Source organism: Thermobia domestica, chromosome 14 (genome assembly GCF_964235325.1).
Source record: "Thermobia domestica chromosome 14, izTheDome1.hap1.1, whole genome shotgun sequence".
Lineage (NCBI taxonomy): Eukaryota > Metazoa > Arthropoda > Insecta > Zygentoma > Lepismatidae > Thermobia > Thermobia domestica.
In genome coordinates this window covers 9016003-9029850 of record NC_137467.1, presented here as the reverse complement: position 1 = coordinate 9029850, position 13848 = coordinate 9016003, and the positions used below count along the sequence as shown (strand labels likewise).

General features: G+C 36.0%; 1 protein-coding gene across 3 annotated transcripts in view; it reads left to right on the top strand.

Moving 5' to 3' along the window:
* Positions 1 to 13848, top strand: part of LOC145669504 (uncharacterized) — a 95458-nt gene that overhangs the window by 26562 nt on the left and 55048 nt on the right. The window lies entirely within an intron of this gene.

Below are 13848 nucleotides of genomic sequence, written 5' to 3'. Positions count from 1 at the left end.
GAAAAAATCGCAATGGAGTAATGCTCGCTTGTACCAAGAATAGACTTTTAAAAAGCTTAAACCCCGGAGAGTTTTCAACTGAGCTTTTTTCTGGGAGGTCAGAGCATTTGTAAAAACTCTTGAATCCACTTATTGCACTAGATAATAAATTCGTTAGTTTCAGCAGTATATTTGCTAAATAATGAACGCTTACCACTTCATATTAGGCATGATAATCAGCATAGGTTCGATTTTTTTTTTCTTTTTTATTTATTTACTTACAAGCTTCTGCGTTTATCGGCAAACTGAATTTTCAGTTCGCTAACGCTCTCGTCTTCGACGCGAGCGGTCCTCCCGGGTTCGATTCCGATTTATATATAATTCTGTATAATGTTTTTATTTGTGTAACTATTTATTTATTTATTTTATTTTATTTTTTTTTTTTTTTTGTCCTTCTGAAATGACTCTTGACAATTATATTAACAACTAAGCCTATGTAAAGATCAGTACAACGTATTTTTATCAGGAGACCTTCGTGAGTGAGTCGGCAATCGCATTTGTGACCAATTAGTCCCGGTTTCGTGTCCAAATGGACAATTTCTCTTGGATGTAAGCCGGGAAGCGGTTTCGATTCCGCTTTAAGCTTATGTGACCCCTTCCAGCTTAAAGTTGTTGTTGCATAATAACACCAAGGAGAAACAAACTAATTGTTGTTCATGTTTAATATAAATACATAGAGTAAATTATTTAAACCAAAAAAAAAAAACGGGTTTAAACAAAAAAAAAAAAACTGTTTTTTTGGTTTTTTCAATAAAAACCATGGTTTTTGCCAACCCTGCTAGTGAGTGACAGGGCGTCGCAGCGCGTTGACTACGTGCTCGTCGCTAGCCTGGACATAGGTGAGCCGGTCGCTGACAGATGGCGTTGGAGCGGCTCAGGCTCTCAAAGTGGGCGGGTTTGGTAAGTGGTTGTTAAAAAGCTCACCATTTTTTTTCTAGAAAATAATTGCATATTTTATTATGAATTATTTCCAACAATTTCAACAGTAAAGAAAATATAAACATGAATAATTACACAAAACATAACAGTATTTAGAGAAATTGGAAACTACTAATGAAAATAAGAACCATGTATTATTTAATTTATATCAGAATAGCAATCTAAAAGTTTTCTTGTGGCTACCAAAGATTTCAAAGATCTGTAAGAAGACTTTAGAAATTATTCATTGATTTACCAGAAATAGTGTACTATTCGGTCATTAATAGAACAATTCATGAACGATTTTAAAATATCCATCTTTCAGAAATAGAGAAAGAAAAATAGTTCCGTATAAGGAAAGCAGTTAAATATGTAGTAACTCGTCACCTGTTTCAGATAATGCGCGATAAAAAATTCAAAATAGTAGGCTGATACATATTTTAATACTTTTCCTCAACGGATTTATTTTTCTTTTATTTATTTCTGAAAAAGTGCGGGGCTCCCAGCTGTCCTTTATTCCTATTTTTTTCCCCCTATATTTTGGAAATTTGTATACATTTGTTCTATATGTATCCTATATTTGAATCTCGTCCTTTATTTCCTATATTTTTCAGTGATTGAATTATTAAAAATACAAGCCAAAGGCAGTTCCAGTGAGGATTTAAATTAGCATATTAGCAATATTCTAAATGTGTCTTAGGATTTTTTTTTTTTTCTGAGAGACTAGTCACTAATCCTATCTAGTATGTTTTTAAATTTGCTTTTTCCTATCCTCCCATGCTTAATTTTTTTTTCCTTTGGGCTTATTCTTCCTCAGTGAAGCTTAGCTGAGGAACCTTACCATGCTCAACGCAAGTTTCTTGTAACGCAAGCTGTGTTAGTATTTTCTTTCAGCATTGCGTGCAGCAGTATTGATTAGGCATTGAGGTGTTTTGGTATTAACCAACATATCCCAACGCCTTCCAATATTGCTGTACATAATATGTAGGGTTACCACGCGTTCTTGTAAAAATAAAAATGTACAAGTATAATAGTGGTAGGTCGAGCTCCTCCGTGGCTAAGCGGTTAGCGAACGCGCGGGAGACCCGGGTTCGATTTCCGGCGGGAGCTCATGTGGTTCGGATTCCACGTTAATCAGTACGTCCACGTCTTATATAGCCTCGCTGCTGAACGGGACGTAAAAATCAATCAATCAATCAGTCAATAGTGGTAGGTCGAGGGAAAGGCATGGGCAACTCGGACCACAAGAATTTTTCTTTTAATCAGTGAATCAAGTCATTTATTTCAATCAGATTCTTTTTTCCAAAACAATACAGTAGGTCCACTAAGTTTAAAAAGTAAAAAGTTATATATACTCTTATTCTGTATCACCATAGCAAAACATGCCATGATCTGCGATGTGATCACAGAAAATTTGCCGCGCCTGTGCAGAAAAATTGCCAGATGAAAGAAAATATAGCCAACAAAAAAGTGCTATGCGTAATATCTTAAATGCACGGACGATTCGCATAAATATAGTTTGAACTGGTTTTTTACGTCGCGTAAAGCGTATTTTTAACAATCACAAGTGTTTCTTCTACAGAAAATTTTTGACTTACAAAAGCTTATCGCAGAAAGACAAAGAAAGTTCTGCCATTGGGTGTATTTATCTAAATCTTGTTTCCAGTTGCCTATTGGGGTGAAGGGTGGCTTTTTCTTATTTTCTGTGCTTCAGAGCGTAATATTTTATGTATAAACCAAACTGTCTTATATTTTTTCAATGTACCGCTGGGAGGCCTGAAAGTGAGATTTTTGGAATTCGACCCTTTGTAACAAAACACTCTTAATCCGTTTCTTTCTGGATGATCAGCCTGCGGAAAAAATCCATACTTGATAGGAAAAAAAAGTACAAGTCTAAACTTTCAAAACGCATACCTTACTTCCAGGGAAACAAACCTGAAAAAGTAGAGAGAGTTTTCGCCGGTACTGTATTGAACGACCGCCTAGCGCATCCAGATAGTTAAATTGTCTCACTCTCACCTTTTAATTTACTAAACTTTATTCAAAAATTATTTCAGGATTTTACTTAGCAAATACAAATCTAATATTTCAAATAACAAGAACAAACAATTTATTATATAAATAAAGAAAAAAAAAATAAAAGAGGAAAAATAACTAACAATACACAAAGCAATTAACAATGGGATAAATAGTAAAAACAGGTTCTGCAGTTCTCAATAGAACAGCCTAGAAGATAGTTTTCACAAAGCGCCATTCCAACATGGACCTACAGCAAACTCTAATTTCTTCATTCAAATTAAAGAAGTCAAAGATATGAAGTAAGATTCTACACTTGCTCGTGTCTGTATATGTCAGTCCGTGATAATTAGTTTAAATACATTGAGTTTACTCATGGAGATCTTTATGACAAAATTTCACACTGCTTTTACACAAAAAATAAATATTTTAACTTAACAAATGTAAAGAAACACACATTACATACCTCATTTACCGACCAATTGACGATCGATGTCAGTTGATCCGTGGCTTCCATTCCGATTTCGAAACCAACCAATCACAATCGGGAATTTAGATCACGAAGCTCTCGTAATTTTACATTACCAGCAGGTACCAGATCTTTCAGTGTTTTCTCAATTCTCAATTCAGTGTTTTCTCATACCTCCGTTCGAGACCGGAAAGATAAAGAGGAAAGCGCAATGAGAAAATAAAGTCGTAAGACCACAGAAATTGTTGTATAAAACAACATATACACAATATAAAACATTATTCTTTACTCATAAATATAAACCGACCTTAAATCTGGATTTTGGTAACATTGATAAAATTTGACTTCGTACCTTTGATGTACGAGGGTCACTACGAAAGTTTTGAGATACGCATTGTTGTGGCACAGTATTTGAATTCCAACAATTGTGTTCGGTAGTGGTATCCACAGCAAAGCAGGTTTCAATTCGTCTCGCTTATCGGCGTGGGCGTATCGCCTTCACTTGTTTGTTGATGTGAGCAGTATTCGGCTGTCTAGAATGCAGCTCGAAAGGGAACATTTTCAGGCAATGATCCTTTACGATTTCAAAAGTGGTTTGAACGAGACACAAAGCCTTAACCGTTTGCAGGGAGCATTTGGGGACCTTGCTCCTTCCCGTGCTACAATTTTTCGGTGGTTTGGTGAATTCAGAAGAGGTCGGACATCGCTTAAAGATAAAGAGAGAGCTGGACGTCCGGCAACAGCTGTGTCAGATGAAAACATTGCCGCTGTGGAACAAATGATTCGAGAAAATCCTCGAACAACTTTCAAGGACCCCCATTGAATCTACAGTGAACATTGGATCGCCAGCACTAACAAAAATTCGTCATGATCATCTTCGGCTCAGGAAGGTTTCATCTCGTTGGGTGCCTCACACTTTGACTGAACAGCAGAAGCGCATGCGTGTGGAATGGTGTGAAGAAATGCTTGCAAGATTTGATGGAAGCAATTCTCGACGCGCCTTTGACATTGTTACTGGTGATGAGACTTGGATCTATCAATTTGACCCTGAAAATAAACGCCACTCTACAGTTTGGATCTTTCCAGACGAAAATCCACCCACGAAAGTGAAGCGACCGCGAAGTGTGGGGAAGAAGATGGTCGCAACTTTCTTCTCCAAATCTGGCCATGTTGCAACTGTCCCACTTGAAGAACAAAGGACTGTTACTGCTCAGTGGTACACCACTGTTTGCCTAACAAAAGTGTTCCAGAAGCTTCGGGAACGGAGTCCAAGAACTGGATCGCGTGGGATCCTGCTTCATCATGACACCGCGTCCGCACACACGGCCAACATCACAATTCAGTTTTTAGAATCTACGGAGGTCAAACTTATGACTCATCCGCCGTATTGCCCTGACCTGGCACCGTGTAATTTTTTTGTTCCTCAGGATCAAAGATTGCATGCGTGGGAAGAGATTTTGCAGCCCTTAAAAAACTGTACTGGCTTACGAGATGGAACTTTCAACACTTGAAGAAAAAGACTGGCAACACTGCTTCCAAAAGTGGTTTTCGAGGATGCAAAAGTGTGTACAGTGTAATGTGAATACTTTGAGAAAATGTAAGTGTTAAATTGGTTTTAAGTATGTAAGTTATTTCACATCTCAAAATTTTCGTAGTGAAACTCGTATACTTTGGATCTGGCAACAGTGACGTAGCGCGCTTTTTCCAACTCAGCTTTTTCTTTTTTTCGTTCAATGTACTCTGCTCGTGATTTTAATACCCATATCTCTTACGTTATATTTATTTGGTGGTATATATTCTTTTTCCCATACTGTATTTTTCTCATCCATTTTTATCCTTGTTACCTTACCACTGATGACGGAACTAGCTTTTTGTTCCGATCGTCTGGAGAATATTTAATTTCCCATGAAAGGATATATTGGTAAGTAGCCAATTTTTTGTTAATTATAGCATGCGTTCAACCAATTGTGTAACATGATTTAAGTTTTAAACCATCCAGAGATGTGCACTTGAGATCGTCCTAAAAATATTGATAATCATTTAAAAGTTGTGATCCTATAAGTATACTTTCAGATTACAGGGTGTCTATCGGTTACGAAAGTCACGAATGTCACGAAAAAGTCACGGAATCAGAAAACGGCCATGAAAGTCAAGAAAAAGTCACGAAATTTAGCTTTTAAGTCAGTATTTTTTTAAATTTTTATTTTTTATTATTATTATTTTTTTTTATCTATACAAATATAAGTACAGACTAGAAAATTTTCTTCTATAAAACATCAAAGTTCACCACCAAAAATGACTACGGTCGGCTTTAGACGCAACCAAATCGCTAGCAAAGCACGCTTCCATCGCATACATGAAAATTCGTCCTAATTCGTACCCAAATTCCTTCTTGCGAATGTTACGAAATTTTATAGTTTGTAAAAGTAAAGGTCACGAAATTTCATTTTGGAATTTAGTAGACACCCTGGATTAATATTGTGACAAAAATAAGTAAATTTCCAATTCCGCCATATTGATATTCCGTATAAATGATAATATGTAGACATAAATATAAATAGACAGTCATGCACAATTACAATATACAAATGATTACATAAGATATCGATAAACACAAATGCAAAAGAAAATAGAAACAAACAACATAATAGAAAGAAGAGACGTTGGATTAAATAAATAACCTACAAGACTCACGAATTTAAAATGTTTGTAAGAAGTATGTAGAGTGTACTGTTGAAAGAAAAAAAAAATATACAACATTAATTATATTTAAAATGCACAAAGATTGTCGAAAAAAAAAAAAAAAAAAAAGATTATTGATTCCAAGCTGAAGAATTGAGGTATAAGTAATCCTAGAAAGAGAGAGAACTTAAAAGACGCAATAAACAGAGTATTATGTTCACACTCTCTTCGTTTTTAATAGTAGTAAAATTTGCCAGTTAGTATTTAAAGAAGTGTCAAATTACTTTTTTAAACGTTCACAATTGTGCACTGAGCCCAAGGGAGATGGTGATGATGAGATAATGATAATAATGGAATGACGAAAGTGGGAGGAAACTGACGCACACTTGGTTTGTTGGTATCAAACTTAGACATACTACGGTCAACCACTGAGACACCACGGCCCCTAAAATTACTTTCTTTAAATAAATATTTATCTTGCACTTTTCAGTATTTTGTTTCTCTGTAAAAATCTGTTTCAATTTTTCTAGTAATTGATTTCAGACTTCCAAACTATGGTATAAGTGTCGGAAGTCTTACAGAGTGGCTTTCTCCGTTCACCTTCTGCATACAGGTGTCAGAGCAAAAACGATAAGAGAGATCGAGATGCAATTTCTTGCAATCGATTCGGCATCCCAAGGATAGGCTCCATCTGCTGCGTTAATCCCTCTATTTCATTTCATTTCATTTTATTTATCCTCCATTCTGTACAAACTTGGAAATAATTTTCCGATAGTACATGGGATTCGTCATGGTTAATTGATGCAGTACATATATATTAGACACATTTGTTAAACATAATTCATACATTTATACATTACAGTAATTTGAAATATCATTATACGAATACTACAGCATACCTTATACATAAATGAACTTATCTTGTTACTTTGCTACTACTATTTACATTGTGACTATTTAATTGATTATATTCATCTGTTGTATAGAAGCAATGTGACAATAGGTATTCTTTTAATTTTCTTTTGAATGTAACATTAGACTTGATTACCTTTAATTACCTTTATTCAAACCGGAAGTGGTTAAAATTAACCATTTTCAGTTTCAACGCTTATTGCATAGTACAAAGACTGTAACATATAGCGAGAAACTTATTTTATTTTTTTTTAAAGTATTCAGCGTTCTAAGAACAGTTCCATCTCTTCCATCAAAGCTCTAGTCAAACCGGAAGTACTTAAAATTAGCCATTCCCAGTTTCAACGTTTATCGCCGCATAAGAAATACGGTAGTAGATAACGAAAAGCATTTCTTTGCAAATTATTCAGCGTGACAGGACAAACATGAGTATCCACAACACTCTTCCAAAACCGGAAGTGGTTCAATTTATTATTATTTCCAAAAATGAAATGAAATCTTTGAGTTTTACGTCCCACGGTTATTATTATTTCCAGTTTCGATACTAATTTTTGTAGAGCAAAAATAGAAACAGGTAACAAGAAGCAGCTTTTAGTAATCGATTTAGTGTACCAAAAATAGGTTTTATCTCTTCCCTTAGCTCTCTATTCGAACCGGAAGTGGTTGAAATAAACTATTTTTGGTTTAATCTTTTATCGCCATAGAACAAAAACTGTAAGGGATAGCGAATGTTGCCTTTTTGATATGGATTCATCGTCCGAAGAACAGATCCTATTACTCTATTGCAACCAGTACTTATAGATGCAGTGCTTCAAATTTGAGTATTGAATTCCATAGTTTGGAAGTCTTAGTTTCACATTACGAAATTATACTCGATATATACGAGGGCGGGGTGAAAAGTTCTCGGCCTGACAATGAGACTGCGAATTTCAGTTCAAAAATGATTTTATTTTTCGTCATAATCTCCCTTAACTTCAATACACTTGGTCCAGCGTTTCTCCAACATCGGTATTCCTTCCCGAAAGTGAGAGTCTGGAAGGTTGTGAAAATAGTCATCCACGACCCTCTCAACTTCTTCATTTGATATGAAGCGCTTCTCAGAAAGAAATTTCTTCAAATTTGGGAACAGATAGAAGTCCGATGGTGCCAAATCAGGAAAATATGAGGATGGCCGAGCAAATCGTACCTTAAATCCCGCAATTTTTCCATCACCAACGCATCCTTGTGCACAGGTGCGTTGTCCTGATGAAAAATATTTTCTTCTTCTTCAAACCAGGCCTCTTCTCGCGAATTTTGGCATCCAATTGGTCGTCAAGAAGGTTGGAGTAATATTTGCCTCTAATTGTTCTCCCTTTTGCAAGGTAATAATTAACAGGATCCCTTTCGCATCTCAAAACACACTAGCCATGACCTTTCCGGCCGATACGATCGTCTTCGCTTTCTTAGACGCTGCACCAGCGGCTTCCACCCACTGCTTGGACTGCTGTTTTATTTCTGGCGTGTAGTGGTAAACCCATGTCTCATCCATTGTCACAAATCGCCGCACAAAATCGGTCGGATCCCTTTTGAATCAGTCCAAAGATTGCTGCGAAAATCGTTTTCGTATTTGCTTTTGATCGGCAGTCAGCAAATGCTGCACCCATCTTGCGCAGAGCTTTGGCAACCCTAGTTCTTTGTGCAAGATGTTTCGCACCCGTTTCTCCGATATCCCCACACTCTCAGCTATCTTAATCACCTTCACTCGCCTGTCGTCCGACACGATATCATGCACTTTTTCGATTGTTTCCGGTGTGGTTGCGGTTTTCGGCCTTCCTTCACTTGGGTCATCTTCGAGGGATGTGCGACCACGTTTAAATTCAACTGCCCTTTTTTTAACGGTTGACATGGAAGGAGCAGAGACCACGTAAACTTTTGTCAACTTCAGATGAATTTCCGTAGGGGTTAATCCATCCAAAACGAAAAATTTGATTACCGCATGATATTCAAATTTATCCATTTTCACAACTAACACGCAAGATGTCTAACTGCAACAATGCCTGCACACAAACTACTTGAGAGAACAAGTTGACACTTGTTATACGAACAACTATAAAGCGTCCCCAGACAAGAACAATAAAATTTTGCTGATTGGAGTGCCGTCTCTGGGTCAGGCCGAGAACTTTTCAGCCCGCCCTTGTATATCCATTAATTTTACTGCTTGACTCGTCCCTTTAATTTTATCTTACTTTATATGAAGATACTTTTTTACTTTCAACCTTGTAACCTTACCATGTCCTCATTGCAGTACAAGCTTCTTTAATTTGCCTTTGTCTTCACCTTGTCTGATGAAACTCAGAGCGAAAGTGCTTATAGTGTTACTTTTACATTGTATGATGATTATTAAAAACCGGTAGTTGTGGCATACCGGTCAGTTTATGTTGCAAAAATAAAAATAATTTCATGTATTTAATTTTACGAAAGCACACTTAAAATCCGTTAATCTACATTAAGGGTTATAAACTACAGTATTAATAAGTATGGCTTTGAAAGTATCAATAATCAGAACAGAACGAAACGAAGAAAGAGAAAAAAAATATAGATAATAGAAATATTAGTACCATGAACATAAAATTGCGGGAACAAATATGTTAATGAATACCGTAATGAAAATACATTTCATTCGTTCTTTATTCATCCATTTCGTACATCATCGGTCAAAGACCAGTATATAGGAGTTGTCGAATAATATTAAGATATTTCAATATAATTGATATTACAATAATTTACAAAGTATCACTCAAATATTCATTAATATCATAATACATTTTGTTACATAAAAAATTGAACAGTTCATTTTTGAATTTCGGTATGTTTTTGATATCCTTCAAAGAAGTAGGGAGCTTATTATACAACTTAGTGGACATAGGAAGAACACTTCTTTTGGTGCATGTATAGTTTTGGTATGATGTAAATACCATATTCTTTCGTCGTGTGTTGTATAAATGTACATCGTTAACATGAAGAAAACTTGTAATTTCTCTTCACATATATATGTATGACACTTTCGTATATGTACAGGCAAGGCACATTGACTGAAAGATCCTTTTGCATGGTCTTGGTGATAGATTAAAAATAGATCTTATTGCCTTTTTCTGTAGACGAAAAATAGTAACACTGAAATAGGAAGCTCCCAAGAAAATTATTCCATAATTTAACAAGGATTGAAACTTAGCATAGTACAACAGCAAGGTTTCTTTTTCCACAGAACAACTTAGTCTATAAATCACAAAACAGATACGGCTTAATTTGTTATTTAGATCAGTAATATGCGCATCCCATGTAAGTCTATTGCTTATTCTAACACCTAAATTTTAGTGGATTTTGAATAGTCTACAAAAGCTGAATTTTCACAATGGGAGGGACTATTCAAGATGTACATGAGTAATGAAAATTTATTGCTTTTGTTTTCTTTGCATTTATCATCAGTTGATTCTGAGAGGTCCATTTTGTCAAACGATCCACAGTTTGTTTTAATGTACTTGTAGTTCATCTGTATTGTCCGCTGTTACAAGGATATTTACATCATCAGCATATAGTACAATATGTTAGGGATAAGTACATAAATTGAACAAGTTCATTTATGTACAATAAAAAAGAATTGGCCCAAGAATTGAGTCTTGAGGAACACCAGCACAGATAGTAGCAGTTTTAGATGAAAATGTGTCTTGCTTAAAATTCAGTAGTGTTAGATAAACCCAACCTTTTCATTTCATAAAAGAGGCACGCCATGTAACATATAATTTACTTCTGATTCTATGATATGAGTATCTTGTATAGATTATCAAAGCTCAAGTTACGTTGTCTGTCCGTTAGAATACATTTGAAGCCTCAAAATAAGTGTTCATTATCTACCTATGTAACAAGATCATACTTGAAGCAACTCCAACCGTGTTTTCTAAGTATTTTGTTGGTGAGGAATGATCTATCCCACCCGGTGAGGACCATTTATTTCTATATCTCACAAGTGAGCTGCATTTCACAATAACGATAAGCAATATGACTTGCATTTTGGGAAGAAAGGCGAAGAAAAATTAGAAGCAACCATAAAATGGCAAATATTCAATAATTACAGTTAATGACATTTAGTAACGATTCGTTGTGACAATTCAAAATACGGAATTTAACCACAGCTGGCGGTGTTAGTAATGTGTAGTGATAGCCGGATTATTTCGTGGTAACTCACTATATACTTATTAGATGTCCCGATACATATCTATCAATAAGAAATATCTTGGGAACTAATATTGATACAGATTAAATTACATTAGAGTAGATTTATTAATAATTCTGTGGAGCATAATACGTGTACATGTGTACAAAATGGTGTAGAACTCGTCAGTATTTAAAATAGATACAATACTTAGAACAGATACAATGCTTTTGTTTTTAACACCTTGTGAAAATATATGTAGGCTAAACCAATTCTATAATCTATATAACAATGATATATATTGGACTTAATTACTATTTAAGTCACTGTATATATTACGTATATGCATCTATATTTACCATCTGATATATACAATAGGAAGTTAATTATTTCTGGAAGTTGCACAGTATTTTTATATACACATATTCATCTGCTTTATAAAATGTATTATTTAATAGCAGTTTGCACATTGAGTTGACAAAACAGATTTTTTTCATGAGTATTTTTATATACTCAGGTAGTTTATTATACAGTTTTACACCTATATTGATGTATGATTTTCCATATGCAAATGTTCTATGATACACAATAGATAAGTTATCTTTTCCACGCTTAAGATATTTGTGGGTATCACCATCTCTTTTAATATTATGTCATAGTCAATGATTCGAATAGTTTCTTACAGCTTCTGCGTTTCGGTGATTTTGTAATAATTCTCTCGACACATTTTTGTGGTTTGAATATAATCTGAAGTTTTGGCGAAGACCCCTAAAAGGAATTTCGTATTTACTATGAGAATAAAATATGGCATAGTACAAGGACATAATTAATTGTAGATTCAGTATGGGGACTAGAGTTCGTATTATGTACATAGTCTGGAGTATTTTTTTTATTTGTTTATGTGTTCTTGCCATGGAAATTTATCATCTAGATACATACTTAAAAATTCTACGGTAAATGTCTGAAGAGAAGTCCTTTGTACACCCATATCTTCACCATTTTAGCTGCGCCGAGACCACAGAAAAGTACCCAACATAACCACTCCTCTACAAGAATGCCATATGCAGGCTAAAGATATCATATACCTTTCTTCCATGACGCAAAATTTGGCCAACCTACGCCATGTATTTTCCCAAAAACAAAGATTGGATACTTTTTTGACAGGCCTCGTATGTATTTGGTCTAGGAATTAATTCGTGCGGGTGGACAAGAGATGGCGCAACGAACGGAGCGTCCCACAGTTCCGTGTATCCACACATGTGTTGCAAACCCATGTCATCGCGTATCGTTCGTAGTATAGGGCAGTGGATTAAAGCGTCAACAACACCAGTTTGTAGTTAAGTAAACATGGCGCAATTTGTGCCTGATAAAGTGTTTTTGCGGGGTGTCCTGCTGCATTACTTTAACATGCAGAAAAGTGCGACTGAAAGTCATCGTATTTTGGTGGAAGTGTATGGTGACATGCTCTAGCTGAGCGAACGTGTCAGAAGTGGTTTGCACGGTTTAGAAGTGGTGATTTCGGCTTGGCAGACCAAGAGCGAGCTGGACAGCCAAAAAAATTTCAAGACGAAGAATTGACAGCATTGCTCGAGCAGGATTCGTGTCAAACGCAGGAACAACTTGCAGCAGCATTAGGCGTTGATCAAACAACAGTCTCCAAACGCTTGAAAGCCATGGGAATGATTCAAAAGATGTCACATTGGGTTCCACATGAATTGAAAGACAGAGACGTTGAAAGACGAAAAACCATTTGCGAATTGCTGCTTCAACGACAGAGCAGAAAGGGGTTTCTGCATCGAATTATTACGGGTGATGAGAAGTGAATCCATTACGAGAACCCTAAACGAAAAAAGGCCTGGGTGAAACCAGGTGAACCAGGTCCATCACAACCAAAACGAGATATTCACTGTGCAAAGGTTATGCTGTGCATATGGTGGGATATGAAAGGTGTGGTGTACTATGAGCTGCTGCAACCGGGTGAAACTATGAATGGAGAACGTTATCGACGACAATTAATGCGTTTGAAGCAAGCTCTGGCCAGAACACGACCAGAATGGGAGAACAGACATGATAAACTTATTATTCAACATGATAACGCTCGCCCACATGTCGCAAAACCGGTCAAAACCTATTTAGAAAATGTCGGATGGGAAGTTTTACCCCACCCGCCGTATTCACCAGACGTTGCTCCTTCGGACTACTAGTTGTTCGATTGCATGAACAACGATTTGATTGGACAGCGGTTTACTTCTTCAGAAGATATCGAAACATGGGTCTCTGACTGGATCGCTTCCAAGGATGAGGACTTCTTTCGCCACGGAATCCGTACATTGCCTGACAGATGGGCGAAAGTGGTGGCTAGTGATGGACAATATTTTTCTTAAGGTATTTATGTATTTTGTGTTTGTACTACAGCTTCAATGTGTGCGTACCAACCGCACGAATTAATTCCTAGACCAAATATATAAACTTTTTTAAAAAAAATCTCGAAGTTTTCCATCCCAAAACGGGTCATGTTATTTATGTCCGCCCGTCTGTCTGCCGACAGGTATCAGAACAAAAACGATAAGAAATAGGTAGAAGTAGTTTTGGGGAATCGATCTTGGGATAGGGTCCCAAGAAT